Source organism: Botrytis sinoallii (genome assembly GCF_014898435.1).
Source record: "Botrytis sinoallii strain Bc 23 chromosome Unknown BSIN_014, whole genome shotgun sequence".
Classification (NCBI taxonomy): domain Eukaryota; kingdom Fungi; phylum Ascomycota; class Leotiomycetes; order Helotiales; family Sclerotiniaceae; genus Botrytis; species Botrytis sinoallii.
The window spans coordinates 513,645-523,957 of NW_024066041.1; positions in this window are offsets into that span (position 1 = coordinate 513,645).

Genomic DNA, 10,313 nt, shown 5'->3' on the forward strand with positions numbered 1-10,313 from the left:
TAACAAGATAATTGAAAAAGATATTCTGGAGGTTTTATATCAAAATCAACCTGATTGCAAATTCGATATATCCTATTACAAAAGCATTAGCTTTATTGATATTGATAAATAGGGATCTTTAAGTAAAAGATTATCAAAAAAGATAGTATTATAACAAAAACAATATATTCGGGAGAACAGCTAGATTTGTGCTGGCTGTATACACAATTGTATTTCTGATAAGGGAGATGGCGTCTACTATCGACTTTTTAAACAATTGTTTAATCAATCTCGCTGTTTGCTTTATTTGACTAATAAGTATAAATATAAACACTTGTTTAACAGGGATACACACAAAATGTTTTTCCAATACTGATTGATTGTTGCTGAGTATAGTAATATAGCAGAAATAAGTTATAACTTTGCTAGCTTTTAATAAAGTTAACTCTTAAGATAACTTGATATACAGAAAGAACTAAAAAGTTGTGTTTCGAAAGAAATACTTCTTCTTATTCTTACTTGAAAAGCCATGGAATGTTGTATGACAAAGGTTATAATGCAAAAAAACAAATTGGAGTAGCAGTATTAACTCGTTATAATTCAAATAAAAGCAAAGCTTTCGATAGTTTGTGAGTGGTTGGGTGTGATTGAGTACCAATTTAGTTTTATTATTGTATGTGCTGCAATTAAGGGTTATTTTATCTTTCGACTTGTAATTATCCTATGTATACTTGTTGTTGCTATTGGCTGAAGACTCAATTGATATTTCGATTTAAATCATTCAGTCTTTGTTGTTATACCTCGCCTGATCATAATTGTTAATAGTCATAGGGGCTTTCTTTCTAGCTTGATTTAAATCTATCGGATAGAGGAAAAGATTTTCTTTGTTGACATTTCATCTTTATCCAATTGCTTTCAACCTTTTGTACGATTAGGATTTTCTTTGTTACAATAATAAATTAAAGAAGTTCTTTTTATCTTTTTCATTTATATATTAATTGTTATCTATAAAATCGTAATCATCCTTTTTATTTTTATAAAAACAAATCCACTCCAATAAATATATAGAGGATTCTGATAGAATGGGATTTTGTAGATGAAAATCATGAAGATAATACAAAGCAGTTTTTAAGTCAAAGACAAAATATTAAATGAGATTGTCATTAGTATTCAGCCATGATACTTTATACTTAAACTATCGGCATACTTTCTTTATAGCTAGAATACACTCCACTTTCCATTCGGTATTACTAATAATATTTATTGGGGGTGGTGGTTCGAGAATTTGTTCGAAAAATGGATTATTTATTGCTTTGTGAAGCTTGCTAAATAAAAATATGGGGTGGATTTTTATAATAAACAATAAGTTTAATTGAAAGGAATCTCTAGCCCGACCAATAATCTTGAATTTCTTTTGAATAGGATAATCCAGTTTTTTGAATAGTTATTATATTGAAAAGTTCTTTATACTAAGCTATATATAATCTTTTATATCAAAATCAATTAAGTAGTAATATGAGTTAACCAATCGAAATATCTTTTCTTATATACACAAGATATTTTCTTTTGCTCGATTGAGTATTAGTTTATTGTGTTTGGCATATTTTCTAGTATTAATTATATTCAAATTATTAATAGATATAGTGGAATCGGATTTCTAATCCCAGGGATTGTAGGGTAAATAGTTATACAAAATCTTATACAGGATTTGACCATCTAATAATTTATAGAAAAGTGTAAGTTGAGCATAATCCATTATTAATAAGAATTCAAATTAATTATCTTAATAATAGTTTATAAAGAATTACAAGCGTTATTGGAAATATTGATTATAAATCTCAGTTTGACTGTCAGTTTACAAATAATGAGCGATAGATAACTTGACTTGCATTCCTAAGATATTATTGAATTCTTACTAGAATTTGGATATGAATTGAGGATTACAATTAGAGATTATAATCTCTGGGGTATTGTAGTATCTATATATATAATATAGGTATAAACAGACCTAATCTCTTGAATCGATTGATTTATAATAGAATATCGAAATAGCTTATTTGATCAATTGGTTAATAATAACAAATACATTGTTATAACTGTATTTATTCTTGTTGAAATTATAGTAATCCATAGTAATGTATTGCCATATTCATATAGAAATCGGAAACAGATAGAGGAAATCGGGAGTGCAATCTTTTAATACAAAGCTGCACTTACATTTGTAGCAATTTTATATATATTAATCGATTATATCGTTTATATTCTTTTAATAATATTGATTGGCTAAAAAAGTATAGATCTTTTTAACATTAGGGTATACAATAAAGACTGAATCGTGAACTTTGTAAATCAAATAGGTTTGCAGATTTTCGATATCCGGTATATAAAGTTGATCATTATAAAGCAAAAGTCCTTTCTCGAATATAAAATACTTATACGATTTGGTAATCTAAATATATAGAGCTTCTAAATTCGAATAGAATCTATTTACTTTAATAATATGATTTACAATATCGAAAAGCAATATAATTGTATATATATCGATATTTACAATTATATTTAGGTCTTACCGCAGAGATTTGTATATAATCTTTGTATTCATTTGATTATCTTTTATAAGCTGTTGAAGACGATTCTTCTTTTTAGTATTATTCTGTTAATCTAATTTGTTAGAATAATATATAAGTACATTTACGAATGAATTGTTCTTTTCAGTATAATATATAATGATAAAGTTATAATCAACGAATAATTCTACTCAGTATGCTTGTTAAATGTTTAGCTGTTTAATTGATATAAAGTATTCGAATACTTTATAATTAATATATATTTTGATCTAATATAAGGATTCAGCAAGTTTGGCTTTCTAATAGCCTAGGGATTTAATAATTACAAGTATTTCTTTATTATAAATTTTGTAATTCAATTTGATAGCGATTATTGTTTTCGAAAAGTAAATAACTGATAACTATTTATTACCATGCTTTTGAAATAGTATACTAGCGACTATACTATTGGATATATTGATTTCCAGTATATAGGGTAGTGTATAATTATAATACTATAGGAGAAAAATAGAGATAAGTTTATCTTTGAGTATATCAAATACAATTTGATAAATTTCATTGAAATGGAATTTGATATTTGCTTTTATAAGTTATGAAAAGGTTTTGCTATTATATTATAATCCTTAATGAATTAGTGGTAAAAGTTATAAAAATCTAAAAACGATTGGATATTCTTTATGGTAATAGGATAAGTTCAAATAGTAATCATTTTAATCTTTTCTAGATCGATTTGTATATTATCTATAAAGATAATAAAACCTAAATACTTTGTATATTTGATATTGAATTTGCATTTCTTAAGATTTATCTAAAGATCAACGGATTTAAATTTATTCGAGAATACATTTGATATGTTTCTTGTATTTATTTTTATTTTCAGGAATATATAAGAATATCATTGAGATAAGTAGTATAGAAGTTATCTAAATAGTTAAATAGAATATTGTTTATATATATTGATAAATTGTAGGGCTGTTTGTTAATCCAAAAAATAAAACTTTATATTTGTAGGAATTATATCGAGTGTGGAAGGTAATATATTCTTCGGAAGCTGAATTCATATGAATATAATGAAATATTTATTGAATATCTATTTGATATACACCTTTATATCAGCGAGTTGTGCAAATATCTTGTTAATGAAAGGTAAAGGGTATCTGTTTTTGTATATTAAAGAATTGAATAATTAAAAGTTTATATAAAACTTTAAGCTTTATTCAGCTTTTTTATAAAAAGAATCAGTATTGTAAATAATGCTTGACTAGATTTTATAAATCCTTTAGCAAGGTTTTTTATAATATATTCTTTAATAATCTCAAGCTATTCGAGTGATATCTTATATAAGGGGACTATATTTGAAAGCTTTTTTATTTTCTTTTTCAAATATAATTTTGTAATTGTATAACTAGGAGAAAAATAGGATATTAAACTTGCACTTGGAGAATACTCAATGATATTGCTAATAAGCTTTGGGGAATTGGAGGCTTTGTTTCGATATTTGTAATGATACAATTGAGAATAGTAATAGTTTTTGATTTAGAATTGTTTAAAGTAATAATTGTAATTGAGATTCGATAGTTGTTGTTTTGATTAGATTTATAATCGAAATAATATTGTCAATTTTTGTATATATAATTATAAAGATTTTATAATTCTTATTTCTCTTATAAATAAATTGAAATTGAGTTGGCTTGAATATATAAATATTGAATGTATTAAAATACAAAGCGAAAAGGATTTGTAAATAGATTGAATAGAAATTTAACCAAAAATAGATTTCTTTTTTAGATTGACTGGAATATTAAACTTCGATTGTATTTGAGCTTATTCTATTATCTTTTGAGGCGAAGTAATAAGTATTTTAAATATAATCAATGCTATAATTAATTGTTTATTATCAAGTTGGTAGTATATTTTTTCTAATTGAATATTCTAATTATTAATATCTTTCTATCTCAAATAACTGATTTTGGATTATTGAAGATTGTTTTTAATTCTTACAAGTATATTTTTTGATCAGAAAACAATACGCGGATATTCGAAAGATTATTGCGATATTGATTAAAACAATTAATTTTAACTCAGGTTTTTATTAATTATTTACAATTTAAGATTATATTATATGAATTCAAATCAATACTAAGAAACTGGTAAATAAGATTATTATTGAATATTAATTATAAAATTAAAAAATGTGAAATGAGTGATAGTTTCATTTTGTATATTATTATAGCTTTTGACTTTAATTAGTAATTTGAATAATATAAAGTGGGGTTTGAATATAGGGAATAATAATAAAAGAAATGTTTTATTAATAAAAGTGAAGCTATTTGCTCTAGAATTTATAAGAGATTAAGTATTATATAAATATCTGTTTTTCGAAGTATATATAGTAGGTTTATAAAATCATTTTCTATTAGTTTTATCAAATCGAGGAATTTTATGTTCTGAATTGCGTTTAGGAGGAAACTTCTATTTAAATATATTGATTTAAATATTAGTCTTTAGTAATATAAGTGGATTCGATAGTTTCTATTTGTATTTCTTAATTTATATTCTTCTTGGTATTTTCTTTTATATTGTAAAACTCTTTGTTTTCTCTAATCTTTTGGATTTCGGTTATAGTGTTTATATTATTTGTGTGTAATATGAAATTGTGATTCATTTTTGATGTAGGGGTGGTAATATTATAATTGAAATTGTTTTTTTGGAGATAGAGTATTGTTTGGCTTGAAGATTTCTATATAGTTAGTAGGAGTGTAAGGAGGATATTGGGTATGAAATTGAATAAATAAATTCGAATTATTTAATGAGCGGAGAGTGCTTTTAGGGGTAGTTAATAAATTAGTGTTTATTAGATGGTTTTTTAAGAAGTATTTTTTTAATTGTTTTATAATAATTGTATTCTTGAAGTGTAACTTTGAGTTTATCGATTTCAATAAGCTTAATAACTAGATTCTCAATAGTATAGTATTTATTGATATAAAGATTAATAGTTTATCAAAGGAAATCGGATATTTTTTCTTTTCAGATTGTAGAGGAAAGTTGTTGGATTGGTGATTTTTGTTTTATATAATTAATAATCTAAATCTGTGATATTATATTAAAAAGTTTCCTTGTTGAGTATTATTAAATATAATTTAATGTTTGTATTCAGTTTGTGTATGATTGGCTTTAATTGGGTTTTTATAAATGGCTATAAGTTGATTGATTAATTACTATCTTGTTAAGTGGGGGGATTTGAGTATATAACAAAAATATATATTTTTGTATCTTTCTTTCTATTTAATCTATTATATAAGATTACTATTGCACTTCCGAGATAAGCGAATTTTTATAAAATTCGAGTTATTCGGTAATCAATAGCTGTTAGAAACTTGCTTTTAGCTTTATATTATTTTTGAGTTTGAATAAAAGATTGGTGGGCTTTAGAATGTACGGATATTTTATTGCAGTGGTAGGTGAACGAGAGTGGGGTGTTCAATGAATTTGTGAGTCGCTCGGTAGGGCGATCGGGTTTTGAGAGGGGTTTGTTATTAATATTTGAAAGGGATTGTTGCAAAGACTAATTTTGTGAGCAGGGGTTTTCTTGTTTTTCCTTTTCTCAGTAATAAGAGATACCCTCTCAATAGAATCGACTGGAATATCAGGAGTCCGGACTCTGCAATTCGCAAGAGAATCTGTATAATATTGTTGTTGGTATTTTGGAGATTGAGATAAATAAATAGTATTAAGATTATATTATAGTAATTTGTTTTTAAATTTTGTGATTTCATTTATAAGTCTTTAAAATCTTTAAGAGTTAGCATTTGTTTTTTTTATGATAAGAAAGTATGTGTCAATATACTACTTTCGAGAGTTAATATTTCGATTGAAAAGTTGTTTTCAGATTGTTTATTCTTTTTATATCTATTAATATTTATATTAGAATTGTAAGGATTGTAATTGTTATTTTGTGAGATTGATTGTTATTGGCTGGGGGTGCTCGGTTGGCAAGAGGGGGAGGAGTGATAGAATCTCTTTAAAATAAATAGGTTGAATATAATAATGGTACTTGTAACTTTGTATATTAAGGGTTTGTTATTTTCTGTCGAGTAGATTTACTCGGAATCAACTTTCTTTCTATAAGTGATATCGAATATCCTTGATATATTTAAGAAGGTATTATGGTTATAAGATATTATTTGATTGGCTATCAGATAACCGTGCGATTGTATAATGAGTTGTAGATAATGTGATATTTTGCTTTAAAAGAACTGCAAGAGCAGGGTACAATTTATCCTTAAAATCTATAACTATAGAATCGGAAGCAAAGCGCTCGTAGAGCGCTTCTATATACTAACTATGTACACATAATCGTACATATGCGCAAGCGCGTACGTGAGCGATCGCAGCTGCGATTGGGTGCGATCCGTGACAGCCGTATTACTAATCACTATATATACTTAGCACTAATAACTTCTATTCCTTTTAACACTTCTTTATAGAAGTTACCACCTTTAATCTCCCTAATCTTCTACACCTCTACTATTTCAATCCCAGCATATTTTTAAACCTTCGAATACTATTCTCACTAAGAGTTTAATCATCCCATCTACTACCATATTTAATATATTAATATAATTAATTACCCACCTTTTCTTTTTAATAAGATCTCTAATAAAATAATAGTATATATCGATATACTTTGATTATTTATATAAATATGGATTCTTAATTAAAACAATTGCTTTTTTGATTATTATCTAATAATTAAATAATATTTCTATATATAAATATATATTCAGTCTTTCCAAAATCTTTGAGTATTTGAATTAACCATTTCTTTTGCTTAATAAACATTGCTATTGATATATATTCGAATTTAATACTTAATATCATTATTGAATTCTGCTTTTTATTAGTTTACAATATTGATTCACTATAGAAACATAGCAATTTCTTTAGAAATACTTTTTTGATTATACCAATTATTTGCTCAATTTATATTAATAAAGACTTTTATAATATCTATTAATAAATTATATTCCTTTATAATTTGGTATTATATTCCCTTGGGCCTATATTTGAGTTTCTGAATGATTATAGCTTTTAGATATTGCATTAAGTTCTTTATTCCTATTCTATAGCATTTCACTAACTTTATTATATATTATAAACAATCAGCCTAACACAAAGGAGATATTTAGTCTTATATATATTATTGAATAAATGAGATTATCTATAATTTATTGATATTCAATAATATTAATTAATTCATTGTTTTTTATAGCAGATATAGGTATAAGTAATTAGTAGCAAGTATTTTCTTAGTATAATATTAAGTATATAAGATTCCGAATTTTGTGAGTATAGTTTTTAGATATTCTTTTTAATCTAATATAAAAGATTTGTTTACTCGATTTCTTATAACTCTAATACCTAAAATCTTACTAATCTTTTTTAGGTTTTTAATATTAAAATATAATAAAAATATTATAAAAACCAATTAAATTGATCTTTTAAGATTGAGAAAGCAATTATATTATCGATATATATTAATAAATTAAATTAACAAATAATATATATATAGAAATACAAATCAGTAAGACTTTAGATAAAGCCCCAATTAATTAATTGAGATTTTAAAAATTAACTCTAATCTTATTTAGTTTATTTAAAACTATATAAGCTTCTCAATATATATAAAATATATTTATTTGATATTTGAATTCTTAAAATAATATAAAATATATCTCTTTTTTGAGATAAGATTCTATAAAAATATTCTTTATATCGAAATACTAGTATTTTGAATTCTTTTTTACAATAATTATTAAGAATAAACAAAGTATATCGAATTATATTATAGGAGTAAAGATTTTGTTATAATCTTTTCCAAGAATTTAATTAAAAACCTTTTATTACTAATTATATCTTGAACCTCTCAATCTTATTATCCTTTGTTTTTATTATAAATACTCATTTTGTTGAAATAAGGTTTTTTTCTTTTAATAAAATATACTTTTTCCAAATTCTATTTGTAATTAATAAATTAATCTCTTTTTTAATAACTTGCTTTTATTTTTCTTTATATTTAGGATTCGAAACTACTTAATAATATATAATAAAAATAAGGACTCCTAAAATTTATTCTATAAGAAAAGCTATATCCTTGTTTGTAGGGTTTTCTAAGATTATTTATAGGTTTTTGGATAGTTTTGTTTTAATATTTGTATTGATTTTTAATATAAGTGATATAAAAATCATAATATATTCAATAGCATTTCTATTTAGATTTATTATAAGTATTACTATTATTATTCTAATTAATTTCTAATATATTTGTTTGATTTATTGTTATTTTGTTTATATTTTTGAAAAGAATATTTTTCAGAAATATCTATATTTATAGGTATAATTAAGGTTTCGGTTGAGAATTAAATTATAGATATAGTATCTGATATCTCTATTTTTATTATTCCTGAAGATAGTATTAAATTCTTAAATAAATTAATTTCAATAATATTTCTTTTATTATCTTTATTGAATTCCTGAATATTATTTATTTTAGATATACTGAGGATTATTATCTTTGAGGTTTTGGGAATAGTAGTATTTTATAATGAATTAGATGGATATTCTGATTTCTCTTGTATTTTGTAAGATCTATTTTTAGATTTTTTATTAGAAATAATATTCTTTATACTTTAAGAATCTAATATTAAATTCCTTATTTTCAAATCTAAATCTCTTTTTTTTTTGAATTCATTTATAATCACTTGGCTTGCTTATATAATATAGCCTAGTTCTGGTAAGTATATTCTAATGTATCTATTGATTATGGCTGAGTATTTTATAAAAATGCTTTTTCAAACTATATCTTATAACTTGTTGTATTATTGATTCTTTGGGATTGTCTTTGGATTGATATATATATAGTACTTGTTTCCCTATATTTTATAATAACTAATATTGTTACGGGATCACCTCTGGGAGTATTCAGAAGCTTTACCGCTGAGCTAAACGCCCAAAAGACTAGGAGGTAGAACTGGAAGTTCTACCTTACTCTCACATATATAGCAGGACAGGACAGGACAGAAAGGGCTTAGTGTCACCCCGTGACACCAATGTCACGGTGTGAGCTCACGTGATATGCTGATCCTATCGGAGAGGACCGAAAGGAGTGCTCGCACCAGAGCGCAAGCGAGCTAGGGCCCGATCAGGCTAGCTCGCTGTGAAAATTCTGTATATCTTCAATTCAGAAAATCCTATATTGTAGTTCTTTGAGCTATATCTTAATCCTCAATCTGAACCTATTGCCTGAACCAATATAACTTTGTTAGATTAGAGTAAAGTTATTAGAATTCTATTCTACCCGCCTGTCCCGTAATATTATATAACTTCTATTTATTAAAATATTGCTTTTATAATAACTGCTTTGTATTCGCCTAGCCAGCTTAGGGATTCCTCAGAATTTGGTGCTTTTATATCAGAGGACCCCTAGGTTTGATATCAATATCTTCAATCGGCATTTGTATATTATATCAAGCTAGAGGAGATTAATAAATTATTCGAATACGAAATTTTCGAATCCTTAATTTGCAAATGTATTCAAACTACTTTATATAAATAGATTGCTATTCAAAACATCTATCTACTCGATTGCTTTGCTGAATCTATATTTATTATATTTATTCATTTGGAAATTGTATTCTTCAAAATTCTTATTAATTCTATCCCCGAACTTATTATACCTACTTTGATTACTTAATTGAATGAGCACAT